Here is a 17,490-nt window from a genome sequence, read left to right as displayed (position 1 = left end):
CATTTTCTTCATTACGAAGTGTATCTTCACTGTGGGAGGTGTAAGAAGGCAGTTTTGTAACTATGAAATCAATAAATCATAAAAGTGAAAAAATAAAATATCATAACAATAACTCTGTTCTTCTCATGTTGGAAGCATTATAATGCCTGTATATATTAAATAAGAGAAAGTACCCAATATGGACAATTACAGAAATCTGTTGGTAACACTGAGAGAAATGAACTATAATGCTGCTATTTGCATTTTATAATTAATCATAGTTATTTACTTATTCAAAGTGCTGCTATTAAAAATCTGCAAACTTTTAAATGAAAATATACTATGACTGTTCCCTGTCTACTATGACATTATAGACCAGATTCAGAATCATAAAGAATCTGAAAAGTTAGTCCAGAAAGTCTGCAAATTTTACTCATGACCCCTTTTGTGCAGATCAGGTTCTGAAACAGGGACAGCAGTCATTTCAAGGTGTTGTTGGCATTTGACCACGATGTTAGGTCTTTGTTTAGAAATCCATTCCTCACAGTACTTTATCAAGGGTATTATTTTTTTCAGAAAATGTATTAGTATGAGCTAAAAAAATAAACATTTTCAAACTGAGAAGAATTAAAGTGACAACTAAAGTCATCAGAATGACCACATTTATTGTTTCTAATATAAATATTACAAAGTAGTCCAGGTGGGTAGCTACGTCAGCATGCGTAGACTGCAAAGGAACAAATAATAGGTTTATCATAGGCTAACCATTGTGTTTTCTCTTTTCAGCATGGAATAAACCTATTACTTGTTCCTAAATATTACAAATTTAGGAATCTAGTTCTGTAAAGATCTGCATTGCTCCCATTTGACAATTTTCAATGCCTCATTTTTTGTCAGAGCTTCTGTGCAATTCTTTTGATGTTTGTCCTTCAATGCTATTTTTAAGTTACAGTTAAGTATTTCGGCTAAAGAAAGTGTCTGAAAAGTTTTTCTTTGTCAGATCTGCATTTTATGCATCCTGTGAAGCTAATTATTGTTGGAGATGTTAATAAAAATAATAATCCACCACCACCAGTGTTCAGCCCCACCTGGATGATGCAATAGCACCCATAGTGCACAAAGAATGCTCACCACACATCAGCTATCAATGAAGAGAAGAACAGAGCATTGAAGCAAGTCAAGAGATTATTAGGAGGCCATGATTAGTAAAAGACAGTGAGAAATTAGGCCAGGACACCTAATTTAATGACCACAGAGAGTCAGGACCTCAGTTTTACATCTCATCCAAAGGACAGCACCTGTTTACAGTACAGTTTCTCTGTCACTATACTGGGGCATTAGGACCCACACAGGCTGCAGGGTGAGCACCCCCTACCGGTCCCACTAACACCTCTTCCAGCAGCAGCCTTAGTTTTTCCCAGGAGGTCTCCCATCCAGGTAATGACCAGGCTCACGCCTGCTGAGCTTTTAGTGGGTTGTCAGTTTTGAGTTGTGAGGGCAATATGGCTGCTGGCATGTTATTTGAATAATGTCAGAGAAGAAAAAAAACATGAGTTATTAGCTCTACACCCTTAAATACACATTGTAGTATAGGATAACAAATATCATTTTTCTTCTCATAGGTGCTGTAAGACATGGAATGGAAAGGGAGGGGGTTTGTCTATCATCTCTTCTTTAACATTCTTATCAATCTAATTTTTGCCAAATTTCTTTACTTGCTGAAAAACTAACTTTGACCATCATGCAACTATGCTGAATAGGATATACAATAATTATAAATGAAAACTCCAACTACACCCTGAAAACTGACATCTACTATGAATCATACCTTATCCATTAATTGACAGACTTGAATATGTTACACAGAATCACTGCATTTAAACCTCATATCAGTATATGCTATTGGAAAACTTCCTGAGATGCTTATCTATTAAAAGCTTTTATTCAAAAAGATTGAATGTTCCCAAAGGCAGCTTTTTTTTTCAAATCCAGTACAAGGGTCTCCAAGTAGACGACTGTTACTTGGGGCTCACAATGGACAGTGCTTATTTGGTTGGGTTAGACTGAGGTTTAAGTTTCTTCAGTTTGTCACAGTAACAGCAACCTCTGAGCCCATGTGCTGTCACCAAGATCTGTGTTAAATCTTTGTCAGTTCAGTAGTAGGTGCCCTAAATATGCATGTGCCCTGGAGAACGTGACTACGTTGTCTATTAGGCAAAATGAACTGAAAGTGGTGTTACATGCGTCTGCTCCAAATTGGAGTTTATTAGAAGGAAAAGCACTGCCTTTTTAGAATCTTGCCAAATTCTCTCTTTTTTGAGGCAAGCTTGTCTAACCCTCACATGAACTGTCAAAGCATATTGTGCTCAGTATCATACTGTAGGTACTATAGCAGAATGAACCAGGCACACTAAACTCAAGCAGAACATATCCTGTCATATCTAATAAAAGCATACTGTCCATCATAAACAGATGAATTAAATTTGTCTCTTGCACTTTAAGAGTCCATCATTCATGAGTCCTTTTGAGACCAAACTGATATAACATTGTTTCCACTAGAGAAAACCAAAGAAAAAACATACTGTAACATACATCATTCTTTAGGATTTCTTCAGTCTTTATTCCAGTCAAACAAACAAGTTAAAAATGTTGATTTCTGTGTCAACTTCACTGTTGCCTTGAAGAAAACATTTGAAGGGACACAGCTGAGATTATGCTAAAGCCTTTAGAAAAGAAAAAAAATCAATTGAAAATGTTCTTGTGATTAACTAATACACACAAAAAATACTGTACATTTTCCAGTTCACAGAAATTCACAGATAACCTAGACCCTCCCTGTGCTGCCTCCTTTCTTTTGAAAATAACTTTAATTCTTCTGGAGCTATACAGTATAAGATTATTATGATGGAAACTTTTTAAAAGATGACCACTGTTGCCATAATAATAATCCACTATGTGTCTTCTTTGTCCACATACAATTTTGGAAAACCTTTTGTAGATTTGGTGTACCGATTGTTGATACCTGCTGGGATTCAATCACAGCTGCTTGTGATCAGAACAAACATATCATCATTTCCTAAACAGTGACAAACTCTTTTACAGCAATAAATGGGGTCTTCTGCCGCAGGATAAGTCTACACTGAGTTTCAAAGGCCTGATGTCACTTTTGTAACCTGCACAGGGCTTTTGAGCCTTTTTACATTCTACCCCTCTAAATTGGTCCTTCTCTGCAGCAACCTCAGTGACTGACAGACATCAGCCTATGAAATTGGAGTCATTGCATCAATGCCATTCCCCAGTCCTGTACCCGGAGGTTCACACCCAAGCTCTCAATTACCCACTTGAACCTTTGATTTCTAGGATTAACTTGAACTGTTTTGATGGTTTTAAGCTCTTAATCATGTTAAAATGTGCCTTTTAACTATTGTATGTAATAAATGACAAAACTCCAAACTTCTGAGTTGAAACAAAAAACCTTGCAAATGTTCCAGGCAACTTCTTAGTTCAATTATGTATCTAAGCTCAGCTGGAATGAAAGCCAGCAGGTTTGTGGGCCTTCAGGACCAGATAGTGGTAAATGGTCATCTGTCACTGGAGTATCATGCACTGTCTAGGTTTCAAGGAGGCAATGACTTTTCAGTGTGACTGAGCTCCGTTTCACTAGATTATAACCTAAGTATACTCTCTTAGCTGCATTTCCTTGAATTTGTTGAATGTGCTTTTAGAATTTAGCTTATATAGCCACAGTCAACTGAACATTATTTACATTTGGAGGTGAAATCCATTCATCCTGTTCATGTTTTATATTCACCTTTGAATGTTGATGTTTTGTTGGAGTGTTTTTGGGCAGCACAGTGGTTAGCATCGCTGCTTCACAGCACAGGGGCCCTGTGTTGAGGTCTGGACCTGGGGTGCTGTGTGGAGTTTGCATGTTCTCCCCATGTTTGTGTGGGTTTCCTCCAGGCCCTCTGGTTTCTTCCCACAGTTCAAAGACATGCTGGTAGGTTAATTGGCTTCTGGGACAAATGGCACGTGTGTGAGTGGTGTGTATGCCCTGCAATAGACTAGCATTCCATCCAGGATTTTGCCTTGTGCCTGTTGCTTGTATTGGATTAAGCAGTTAGAAAATGGATGTTTTTTTTCTATTGGGGACTCTGCTGGCAAAGAGTTTTGAACATTTTCACAGTTGTGATTAGTAATCCGAATATTGTATTTATATACTGTATGTATTTCAAGGGTAGTTTAAAAATGTAATTTTATGACATTTTGGCTTTGTTTGGCTGCAGCTGAGGTTCAATAATGGAACACTACAAAACCACCAACTTTAGAGTGAGAGGGTGAAAGAGCTTCTGGAAATTTGTTTTCTTAAAAAAAATAACACTTTCTGTCTTTATTCTTATTCTCTCATAATTTCTAAGTGAATGAAAGTACTAAAAAATAAACTGAATAATTTAATATGGATAAATCCGTTGCCCTGAAATAGTTTTTGGACTGTGCCATTCTCACACACAGTGCCATTGAATAAATAGCTCTAGAGAGACACAGCAGAGTGCCAAAGTCACAGCTACACAAATGAATTGGTCTAATAATTGCAGCTGGCTTATGCCATTAGTACAATCCATGCAAAGGTATATTACTAACAATTCAACACACAATATGAATGAAAACCAAGGCTCTCACACAGTGAAATGAAACATCTGCACTCAGGAAAGAAATTAATGAAAAATAAGATTAAAATAAGATTAAAGAAATAACAAATCATCATTTACCACTGAAAAATAGTAATAGTAAAGACACAGGTAAGAATAGAGTTAATCTGGGTCTGTGAAGATGCAGGAATAGATTTAGGGAAATTCCACTTCAGAAATAATAAATAATTGTCATACAGTATATGTAAGACATAGTTTCAGTATTTGTTAACAAATAAGTGAATTTTAGAAAAAGAAAATCCAAAGGCAACAGCTGGAGATTTGCAGCACAAACTGGCATTCACCGGTCAGAAAGTTGAGTACTCATATCCACTGTGAAATATGACAGAGGACCTATTATGTTTTGAGGATGTCTTGCATTTATGGGTCAAGAAGGACTTGATTAGCTTTAGCCAATACACACATTAAGATTTCAATGTGCTTTGTGCCCTTTTTAATTTGTCTAATTCTTGCATTAAATAGCAACATCTCTTTTGTTTTGATAATTAAAGATCAGAATAAAGCTATTAGCAGTAACAACATGCTTTACAACACCATGCTTAGAAGACGATTGGCAGACAAATGTTTCCCTTCTCTTTACATTATTTTGGGGTTGCAAGAGAATTGCCAGTGTATAATCGGGGTCCCACAGACACAAAAGAAGGTTGGGGTGCCCTGATCTCTGGTATCATATAAACCCATACTCAAACCTGACCATTACAGTTACAAACCATTACATTACAGTGAGAAAAAGCTTGTGAATCCTTTGGGGGTTCACAAACCCAAAATGGTTCCTGCAGTTATTTCTCCTGAAATGTGATCTGATTTTCTCTGTCATAATAGTATATAAACACAGTCTCATTAAACAAATAACACACAAACAATTGTACTTTTTATGTCTCGATTGAACACATTGTTTAAACATGTCTGTGCTGGAAAAATAATGTGCACCTTTAGATTTAGTACCTGGTGAAACCTCCTTTAGCAGCAATGACCTCAATCAAATGTTTCCTGTAGCTGCTGATCAGTCCTACAAACCATCAGCACCCTGAGGAGACAACACAACAGTCAAACCATGATTCTCCCTCCACCATACCTTTACTGAGATGAAGCTTTTGTATTTGTATGCAGTGTCTCATCTGGCCACAGAACATTGTTCCAGTAGCATTGTGGAAAATCCAGGTGCTATTGGGCAAACTTGAGGGTTTTTCTTTTTGGTGAGCAATGGTCTCCTCCGTGGTATCCTCGCATGCACAACACTCTTGTGGACTCATGAACACTGACATTAGCCAGTCATTAGAGACTTTGGCAGATCCTTAGCTGTTATTCTAGGATTTTAAATCACCTTCTTAAGCATTGTACAGGTAGCTCTTGCAGTGATTTTTGTTAGACATACAGTAGAAATGGTAATGACCTTCTTAAGGCCTAAGTCTTAAGAAATGCTTCTGTAACTCTTCCCAGCCTTATAAGTATCAACATCTCTAATTTTGAGGCCCTTTGAAACCTCTTTTGACCAGGGCATGTTTTACTTTGACAAATCTGTTTTGTGAAGAACAGACTATGTTGGTAACCTAACTTTGTGTGGTTTTTGATAGGGCAGGACACCTCAGACTCACACTTGAATGTCATCTCATTGATTGGAACTCCTGACTCTAATTACCCGCTGTAATAGAGGTCATTATCCTAGAGGTTCATACAGTATATTATTTCTCACATAGACAGTGAATGTTAAAACAATGTGTTCAATATACTGTAGACAATAAAAAGTACAATTGTTTGTGTGTTTATGTTTTATGTTTAATCAGATTGTGTTTTTCTATTATTATGATTTACATGAAGATTAGATCACACTTTAGGAGCAATTAATGCAGGAATACAGATGATTCCAAAGGGTTCACAAACTTTTTCTCGCAACTGTAGGTATTTAGCACCACTAGATTAATTAATGAGATAGGCTGTTCAGTTCCCTGTCGTGTGAAAAGTATAATTTAGAGTGGCCAACTGATCTAATTATGTTTGTCAGGAAGAGAGAGGAAACCAGAAGTCCTAAATATAACCCATGCAAAGTCCACACAGAAACACATCCCAGCCTGTAATGAAACTCAAGACTCAAGAACACTGAGGCACCAGCACTTACAAAGCCCTTTTCATCCCTAAGGATATCAACATATACTGTAAGATGGGACTTACAATAGCCACTGAACAGCCGCCCTCATCTGGATAATGTATGGCAACCATGATGTGCCAACAGCTCCATGCCTTGCAGACTGTGTATTGTCCTTAAGAAAGTAGTACTGGATTTATGTGCTGTAACAAACCTATATAGTCGAACTAAACATAGTTACAGTAAATGTATTTCTCCCTTAAACAAATCAAAACTACTTCTGTTTCTTGACAAAATCATATAACTTCCCTACTTATTTCCAACATGCGGAAGTAGATATTTTTGGTACTAAGTGTAAACTCAGTTTGTTTAAGCAGATTTATTTTGGAATTGAGCGCATTAGTGTATAACACTCCTATTCTCCTGCCATTCTCCTGTGACTTAAAAAATGAAGGTGACAGTACATCAGAAAAGCATGATGAACTGCTGATGATTCATTAACTGTGAAATATTATTCTAGAGAAAACAGAAGTATAATAAAAAAATATAAACAACAGAAAGATAACAGAGTATTTAAAATCTAAAAAGCTGCAGCAGATAAATAATTAGCCAGATGGAACAGATAGCAGCATTATAATAGCATTCATAGGCATTGCTGTTATTTTGAAATGAATAGAATTACACAAGAGGAGTACAGAGAAAAAAGGAGAACAAGGGCAAAGGATAATTAACAAATTGGTTGGATACATATCAAGCAATAACAATGGAGAAAACAGCTGTGTATGATCATTTTGCTCAATGTCCCAGAACATATGTGTTTCTTCTTTAGCTGTAATAGGGTAGGAGAAAGAAAATAATGACGATAAGCTTTTACTCTGTCATTTTATAATGTTCTGAAGTACATGTTTTTTCAAGAATATCGGAGACTAACAAACTGGGTGAAAATCAGGTCTTGTCACTATTCATAGACATTTGTTTCTTTCAATTATTATGCATGCGTTCAATAAGAAGCAAAAAGTCAACAAATATGGAAGTGGCTTATAAATATCAGGATGGGAGGCATATAATGAAACGTTTGCTGTTGTAAGTGCTGCTGGTGAACCAGTAGGTGGCACTCTTCCCTTTGGATCAGAAGTGCCAAACCAATGCCCAGGTATGGCAACATAAGATACTCTGTTGTAGGAGGTGCTCTCTGTAGGATGAGATGTTAAATCAACATCCTGAATACTTGGTCATTACAGATCCCCATGCACTTTTTTAAAATGCAGGGGTGCTGAACCCTCTGTTCTTGATAAATTCCACTCAGGGTTTCTACAGCCTGGAAGTCTCAAAAATACTTCCAACATTTAGGAATGCCCCTCCATAATTTGGGGAATATTGGCTATACAAACATTTTGCATAAACAACTTGTTAGAGTTCTTCAAACAAACAAACAAACAATAACAGTAATGGATGCAACAACACAGAGCATAAGATAATGTGTATTTAGATTTTCAGAGGACTTCCCAGATAAAAGACTAATATTCAAATTACATGTAGTATGTAATCATCCACATCCGGGGAAGTGCATATGTTTGGACTGAGAATTTGTTTACTATAGAGTGCATATGTGGGGTGATATAACCAGTGGTGTACCACAGAGATCTGTATTCGGACCACTGCTCATTATAATTTATATGAATTTTCTAGATTCTAGCATTGTTAGTAAACTAGATTAGCCAGATTAGTAATGATTGGTAAATGCTTGATGATTTGTAAATGTGGTTGAAGCAGCAAATGAAATTCAATAAGATTCAGATAAATGTGCTAGACTGAATAAACACCTGGTAGATGACAGGGTTTTACAGGTAGGTAGCCAAGATCATAAACTATAAATGCAAATGGGAACCATTGAGATAACAAGGGCTATTTTTTGAACTTTTAGAATATTCTTTGCAATTGCCAGATACATTCCAGGGCTTGGGGGAATGTACTATACTGACAGGCAAAAAGAAACTTTTGTAATCTTGGACAGATAAAATGAAAAAAGAACCTTATCTACTCTTAGTATTCAAAATCCATAAAGGCCCTGACAGAGTCAACCCAGTGTGAACAGTGAAACACAAGTGAAAAAATATGTGGAAGGGCATTTAAACCAAGAACAGGAGGCTCTCCTTTATGCAAAGGGTTGTGGGAGTGTGTAACAAGCTGCCCAGCAATGTTGTTGAAACTGATACCCTGGCTTTTTTCAAGAAACAATGGGATGAGATTCTTGTATCAATTAGGTACTAAATACCAAATGGGCTAGATGTGCAAAAGACCTACTCTCATTTGTAAATGTTTTAAAATTGACCCTTAAATCAATGGATGAACCATGTTCTCACTTTTCCACCTGATTCAATGTGTAGTGGGTCAGCTAGCACATAATTGCTGGTGTCCATTAACAAAGCAGGGGCTGCAGTGGGCCTTCTATGACACACGAAACAATCGGGGATTTACGATCGATTAATTTGTTTTTTAATTAAATTTCCTAACATCCCATTCCATTGCAATTTGAAAATCATATAAAGTATAGTTCTGGCTATATACAGTAGTTGATTTTCAAAACAAAACTTTCCTTGAAGCTAAGCTCCATTAAATTAAAATTTCTAATGGTAAATGCATTTGGTTACGCATGTAAATACTGTAAGAATTTTACATTCACACATTTTTAGGAGATTTTTTTAGAACAATCACTGCTCACATCTTTTCATTTGCAACCCAACTGGTAGGAGCCACTAGGGAAAACAACGTTGTAAACCTCTGCCTTTGTTTATTGAACTGATCGTCAGCCTTATCAGGTTACAAAGCACCTGTATTTAGAGTGGGTAGTTCTGCGGCACTCTCTAAAACTTTCAGTCCAGTTCACTATAATAAAGTTTGGTCTATGTTGTCTCTACTAAGTTCTTGTACATTTCCTGGAATGTCTGTAACTTCGAACTGTTCTCACCAATAACACTTTGTCCCTCATTGTATAAGATCATAGTCCTGTGGAGGGATTACATACAGTTTAAGATAATTTATTTCAAAATTAGGGAGTTATTCTCAAATGACTTATATTTTGATGGTGGCAGCATGTCGGTGTAGCGGTTAGCATTGTAGCCTCGCTGCGCTAGGCAAACTGGCAGGTTAATTGGCCCCTGGGAGTGTACATGATTGTGTCTGTGTCTGTGTGTGCCCTGTGACGGACTGACATCCCATCCCAAGTGTGTCTAGCCTCGTGCCTGCTGTTGCTGGGATAGACTCCGGCTCGCCCTGTGACCCTGTATTGGATAAAACAGTTAGAAAATGGATGGCTGTGGCAAATGGTTTTAATCTTTCAAAATTATACTACTTTTATAGTATAAATTATACTACGTTTTATAAACAACTTTTGGGGTTCCTTTTATCTGGTGTAATCATGCAATTGGATGTAGTACAAAACGACACTGGTTTATGGTTTATGACACCGGTTACTGGTTTATGGTTATACAGTATGTTTTGTTTGTGTAGCAGCAACTTAAAAATGTTTGAATTCCACTTGAAATGCTTGATTTTCGCAATAGCTTCTGGAAAATAGCTGCCCTGAAAAGCTACAAAGTGTATGACATTAATCATTTTACCTCAGAAACCCAGGGTTCTGTAAGATCTGAACAGAAGGAAGATACTAATAATGAATATAATAATAAAGTATGCCATTATGTAGCATGTTCATCTCAAGAGAACCCAAACTGCTTGACATATTGAAGGCATCTACTTCATCTACCACATAACCAATTTAATTAAGAGGGAATTTTAGGAAAACAGGTTTTCCAAGCACAGATTGGAAAGGCAAAGAGGTTAACAGGCCTAATCCATATAGTGAATTGGAATCTGGAAACCAAGCGGTCCATTGAGAGTCTCATCCTAAGGACAGCATCTCATACATCACTTTGTCCCTAGTCACCACACTGGAGCATTAGTTTGGAAAATCTAGTCCAGAGGGATGAGTACAGATGCAGCCATTCAAAGTGCGCGGTACAGACACCGCGGTACAGATACCGCAGGTATGATGACACGGGATACCGCGGTGCGTGATTGGTTGACCGACAGGGGCACTCGTGGTCCGTTGGTCTGTCGTAGAAAGACTTACTGTAAACGTCTTTACTGTGCCCGTTGTAGATATTGAATTTTACCACTGAAGGGAAATCTTAGTAGCTGAGCATAAAAAGAATAGGAGCATACTGTAACGCGTGTGAAGGCCATAAACGATATTAATTTTGGAACATAAACATACAGTATATAGCTGGTCTTGGTACTTTAAAGAAAAAAATACACACCGGTATTCCATTTCTCCCTAAACATTGTAAGCTTCGAAGTCTTTAACTAACGTGATACCGGAGTCAACAAGCATACTTTTAGAATTTGATTAAAAGGGAATATAATATGGAATCGCGTATCTCAAGAATTTAATAACGGTATGATTATATCCGTGTACTGCGGCAGGGCTGTGTAGGGCTGTTTCGCCTGCCTGATCATGCGAGCTCTCTTGTAGCCTACTGGTCTAGGTGCGTGACTACCAACTGGTAGGTTGTGTGTTCGAATCCAGCTGGTGCTGGACTTTTATTTTAACAAACATTTCTTCGAAAAAATAGGTAAGCGATATTATGGACAATCAGTTGACAAATCCATTTCCTTTTTCTGATCACTCGCTTTCTGGCTACACATCTCACCTGTCCTGTTCTTTGTTTTCCTGGTTTGCTGATTATGCCTGCTGCGGTCCACTCCTACCCTCACACCTAAAGAAAACTATTTTAAATTTCTTGGCGCAGTTCATTAACCCTTGTATGTGCTGTCCGCGCCCAAAATGCAATTTTAAGAAAGTCAAAAACCGTGCTCAAATGCAATTTTCAAAGTGCAATGAAATACAATATTGTTGTTGCTGCTGTTCTGGTTGTTTTTATCCCGTAAAGCGTTTTGAGAAGCCACCTTTAAAGGCGATATATGTTGTAGAACCGCTGATTCTTATGGAATGTGTTCCGCAGGAGATTCAAATTTTTATTTATTTTTTAATCGCGTATCTAAGGAAATCTCAGTATAACTTTGTTCATGAACAAACAGTGGCATGTTACATTGTCACGAAACGATCAACCACAAGGACAGTAAAAAAGAAAGCGGTAAGACGGAAAAAAAGAAAAGTTTATTTTGACTTCTGTTCCGCGACTGATGAATACTACTGTGTGACTTTATTTCTTACATGAATTATGTTATTTTGCCACAGGCCGTGGGTCTCTGCTCTCGGCCACTGGCCAGGGTGCCAACCTGTAGAAGCAGCACCTGTATGGAGACATTTCGGCAGCAGCGGGAGCAGTACGATGCATTACTGGGGAGGACTGGGAGGCTAGAGACACTCCTGAAAATGCAGAGGAAGGAGACAGTATGTTCCAGCAGTCAAACAGTTGAGCAGCTGTCTCCTGAAAAGTGCCTCTCCCCGCCGCGCAGGTTGCAATGCCTGGCGGAAGCTCTGCCCCCCGCAGAACACACACCGCCTCAGGACACTCCATCCCGGCCTCTCAGTTCACCAGTGGGACGAATAATTCTCCCAGATGTCCAACTGCTACCCATCACCCAGGAGATGGAGGGGGGGTTGTACTTGCAGTGCATCGGCATAGACGGGAAAGCAAGAGCCGACCGCTATGCCGCCCTCGTGTTTCAAAATCTTGTGACTTTTGAAATTTACTGGGGGTGGACCACGTCTGTAAATTTTGATGGGTCCAGAGGCAAAAGTGCCTTGCCTTGCAATCTCCGGGAAACCATTAGTACGATGGTGAATTGGAGATTCTCAACCCTTGCTGCGTACGACTGGAAAAGAATTCGTGATCGGATCAACGAAATGCTTCGTAGGAGGAGGCGGTCTTTTCCTCTTGTCTAACAGTCTGTCCACAAACAAAACATTCCTGTTAGACAAGAGGAATTGAAAAAAAAACAATGTTGTCAATGAAAACCGGTGTGTGTGTCTCTCCCTGCTGGATGTCCCTCTCACAAACTGCTGAATGAATAAAATAATTTTATTGAAAACGAGTTTGCGATTGTCTGGTCTTTAAATTCTGGAGATACGCGATTCCATATTATATTCCCTTTTAATCAAATTCTAAAAGTATGCTTGTTGACTCCGGTATCGCGTTAGTTAAAGACTTCGATGCTTAAAATGTTTAGGGAGAAATGGAATACTGGTGTGTATGTTTTCTTTAAAGTACCGAGACCAGCCATATACTGTATGTTTAAGTTCCAAAATTAATATCGTTTATGGGCTTCACACGCATTGCAGTATGCTCAGGCACTAAGTAAAAGGAGATGCTTCGTATTGCTTGACTAATTTTAAAAACTAAGTTATAAATGCAGGCGCTGCTCTGGTGCGTCGGCTCCTACACAGTGCCTGTCTGCTGTAAGCGTTACAATATACATACCCAACACTGCTTGTACCCATCTGTCATGCAAATAAAACACCTTGAATTGAATTGAATTGAGGGGAGAAGGGGGGGATACTAAAGCCAATACTGGCTCAATGGGCTTTGACGTGCTAATGCGTTGGTTTAACAGTCCGGGTGTGGCAGGCTTCCAATGTCAACTCGATTGGAAGACAATGAACGTATTTTAGCTCTAAATGAATTAATAGCAAACATGGTTTACATAAAATACATTTTTCCAAGAAAGTTTATAATAATACGATCTATAGTTGAAATCTGAGCCTACTTTAAAAATAAAGGAAAAGCATTTTCAGAGAGCAATCACGCTGTGTTTATGTAGAAAAAGCGATTAGGTTTATGAGCAATCTAATTACCTAATCGCTTAAAACGCTATATAAAATAAAGTTTATTTAGAGATGAATGATCAGTGTGGTAGTTTAAATAATGTGAGTCAGGAAACTAACACAGCGCCACCGGATTTAATAACGCAATAAAAACGCTATAAAATAATGTGACACAGTACAGCACAGTACAATAATACTGACCATGACTTTAGAAGCATAAATTACCTTACACTCAATTTAAACACAAGCTGTCTTTCTGTATGAACCTCTAAGCTGGTTCATACAGAAAATGTAGAAATGCATTAGCCTGATTATGATTAAAAACACATAATTAAACACGCGTTTGCGATTTAAATCAGAACACGATTTAAATCAATATAAATGTTTATATTGTAACGCATACTGTCCAGCCTCCATTTCTCTATAAAAATTTACTGTTGCACACACACACACAATAGAAGCAGGAACCGCTGTCAGAAGGGAAGTTTTGTTCAAAATATCGCAAATATCGATCATGTTGCGATATTTTGAAATATAAAAGTCAACTGATTGTCCATAATATCGCTTACCTATTTTTTCGAAGAAATGTTTGTTAAAATAAAAGTCCAGCACCAGCTGGATTTGAACACACAACCTGCCAGCTGGTAGTCATGCACCTAGACCAGTAGGCTACAAGAGAGCTCGCATGACCAGGCAGGCGAAACAGCCCTACACAGCCCTGCCGCAGTACACGGATATAATCATACCGTTATTAAATTCTTGAGATACGCGATTCCATATTATATTCCCTTTTAATCAAATTCTAAAAGTATGCTTGTTGACTCCGGTATCACGTTAGTTAAAGACTTCGAAGCTTACAATGTTTAGGGAGAAATGGAATACCGGTGTGTATTTTTCCTTGTGATATTTTAAGCTCTAGTTGAATGATAGGTGTCGCATTTTAAATCATTTTCGTAGCTAGAAATTATGAAACGCCCTGTTAAAAGCAAGGAAGTTTTTATGCCCGTTGAAGTAAAACAAAATGCCTGACAAAGTATGGCTTGGACAGATTCCAAGTGCTTGTACAAATGTGCTAAAGAAATTATACTTTGAGTATACAGCTTGTCCAAAGTCATCCATTATTAATACTATTAGTAATATCTTCAGTAAAGGCTTTGATATTTCTGATAAAGGTAGGTTGTGTACTTTTGTCCAACTGAGCAATCTTGCTTTCATAAAATATACCAACATTTTAATGACTGATGATTAACATGCTGTAATACACAGTTCAAAATTAAAGGCTCAAATGCTGTACATGAGAGGTTAAGCTCCCCCTGGCGGTTTTACAAGGCGACGCCGGATAGTTAACCACGTGACACCACGTTAACTGCGTCATACCGCGTGATACTGTGACACGCCCACCGGGGTATGCCGCGAAATACCTCACGCATTTTGAATGGCTGCATCTGTACCATATCATGGTCTACCATATACTGTATTTATGGTATATTTACACTATATAGACCATATACTGGTTTTTATCATGTTTATCAATACATTAAAACATGCCTACTATGAGCCAATCAAATTTCTGATTTTTTTAATAATGATACGTTTGTATATGTTGCAACATACAACGCCTTCTAAAAGTTTTCAGAACCTTCTTCTGGTGTTTCATTTTGTGAAATTACAAAGTAATGCATGCACATTTTTTTAAATGTAATATTTTAATTCAAAACCTAAGTGTACAAACTAATGTCTTCTTAGTGTAAGATAAGCAACAGAAAATGCCAGGGAAAACTCAAGAAAAAAATAAGAAATGTTGATTGCATAAGCATTCAGACTCGTGACCACAATATTTGGTGGAATATTGAAGGTCACATTCTCAATGCATAAATATTACCCAGAATATGGAGCTGCTGGGGCAAATATATTGCTCTAGGGTAGACTTCTGGCATTAATTAAGACAAATAATCTCAACTGTAGTCACCACATTAGGGTTCTTAGAAAAAATATTTTCACCAATCCCTAAGCAACTACTACATGATACAAAAATATAGCAGAGGGTAAGAAATCCTCTATAATTCAACAATTTTCATTACCAATGCCAGCAGAGAAGGGACAAGCTTTTTAGTGTTAGAAAAAGTATTATAAAATAGTTTAAATAATGTAGCACTAGGCACCCTACTCCTTTAGACAACAACGTTTTTTGTCTTCTTAAGTTGATTTGTTCTTTCTATTTTATATGATTTCAATTCTTTCTATAATTGTATTATAATTTTCAGTATTTTACATTTAAGAGGTAATGATAGATAATTATTATTATAATTAATTCATGTGTAACTGGGTAACCTTTACCTAATTTACACTTTATTCACACATTTTGGTTCCCATTTATATACCTGGGATTACTGAAGGTACTTTACTCAAGGTTCATAATTATGTTCTTATGTATAGGTAAGACCTACCCACCTGGAATTTGAACAAAATCTTTAGCTTAAGGGTATAGATTCCTATCTACTATTCCCCTTTCCTTCCCTAATAATAATAACTTCCTTACATTTATATAGTGCTTTTCTGTCCATGAGGATTCTATATAATGGCACTCCTCTCTACCATCACCAATGTGTAGTACCCACCTGGATGATGCATTGACCCTGCAGCTGTAAGGCTGAGAAACTGGATTCTTTTAAATTACATTTAATTCCAGTTTCTGTATAGACTAGTTGATATCTCCAAATTGACATTCCAAAGGCTAACTTTCTCTTCATTGTGATTTGCCTCCCTTTTTCCTGCATGCTGTCAGAAAGCAGTTCACATCAAGTGATGGTATCAGTTAGAGTTTCAAGATCAGGAGAAGTAGCTGTGTGTGATATTCCAAGATTATGACATATGAATTACATAGCTCAACTCTGAGAAAGTCTGGATTGAATTTGTTACTGTAAATGTCAGGCTAAGCAACTTTTCTAGACCCTGCTCCTGACCGCAGATTAGCAGTGCTCATGTTTTTCTTTAAAAGGAGAACATCACAATTTTTTTATCAGCCAAAGAGTCCTGCATTGGTTAAGCAACAGAAGATAACATAACTTAGTGCATATAAAATATACTGAGGGACATTCAAATGCAAAAATATATTGGAAGAATTAGTTGAGGTTTAATACTTCTTAATCTTTAGGCACTATCTTAATATAGTATAAATTTTAGACAGAAATAAAGTTTTATATCTGATATAAGGATAAATTAAAAGTACTATAAAAATATCAAACACAAAGTTCCAGAACATATTTTCACAAATGATTACATTTCAGATAACACAGCTTACTAACGTGAAGAGAATATTTTGTGTAAGAATAAAATATACGAATCAATTCCCCTACTGTTTCTCAATAAATAGTCGATTCAGAAAAAAATAATATACTCAGTTTTCAATGATACATAATAGACAATATGTAAACAACTTCAGCCAAACAGAAGTGGAGATATTATAGTGCTTGCCTGAGTAGAAACCCTAGGACCTACAGTAGGACAAATGGAATTATCAATGTTTGGTGATAAACTAATAGAAAGCTTGCTTGCAGTTGCTTGCTTGTTTTTGATTTGCTTGGTTGTACTGATTTGCTCAGTTGCTTCTTTAAAACTTTACTAATCACTGTACACAAATGTTTCCAGATGAAACTCACTAAAGAACATGCAGGGAGACCTCAGACAGACATTTAAAAATGCAACAAACAATATTTTGAAATGTGTTTTTTTTAATCAACCAAAGAATGTTTCACTTAAATGTGGTATGGCTTTCAGATTCCTCAGATAATTGCTAATTTAAAAAAAAAAGGTTTCACATAATGGTTTTCATTTTCCAAGAGGTTTTGGTTGTATTAAACGTACAGGTATATTCATGCTAATTGTACCAACTGTTGGGCTATAACAAAAGGTATGAATATATGTTAACTCAA

General features: G+C 37.1%; 1 protein-coding gene across 1 annotated transcript in view; it reads right to left on the bottom strand.

The window, feature by feature from the left end:
* pde8b (phosphodiesterase 8B) overlaps positions 1 to 17,490 on the bottom strand; it is a 95,109-nt gene that overhangs the window by 46,922 nt on the left and 30,697 nt on the right. The window lies entirely within an intron of this gene.

The sequence above is a fragment of the Atractosteus spatula genome, chromosome 3 (assembly GCF_055471065.1).
Source record: "Atractosteus spatula isolate fAtrSpa1 chromosome 3, fAtrSpa1.hap1, whole genome shotgun sequence".
NCBI classification, from domain to species: domain Eukaryota; kingdom Metazoa; phylum Chordata; class Actinopteri; order Semionotiformes; family Lepisosteidae; genus Atractosteus; species Atractosteus spatula.
Note: the sequence above shows the minus strand (reverse complement) of the source record. Positions and strands in the feature narration are given on the sequence as shown.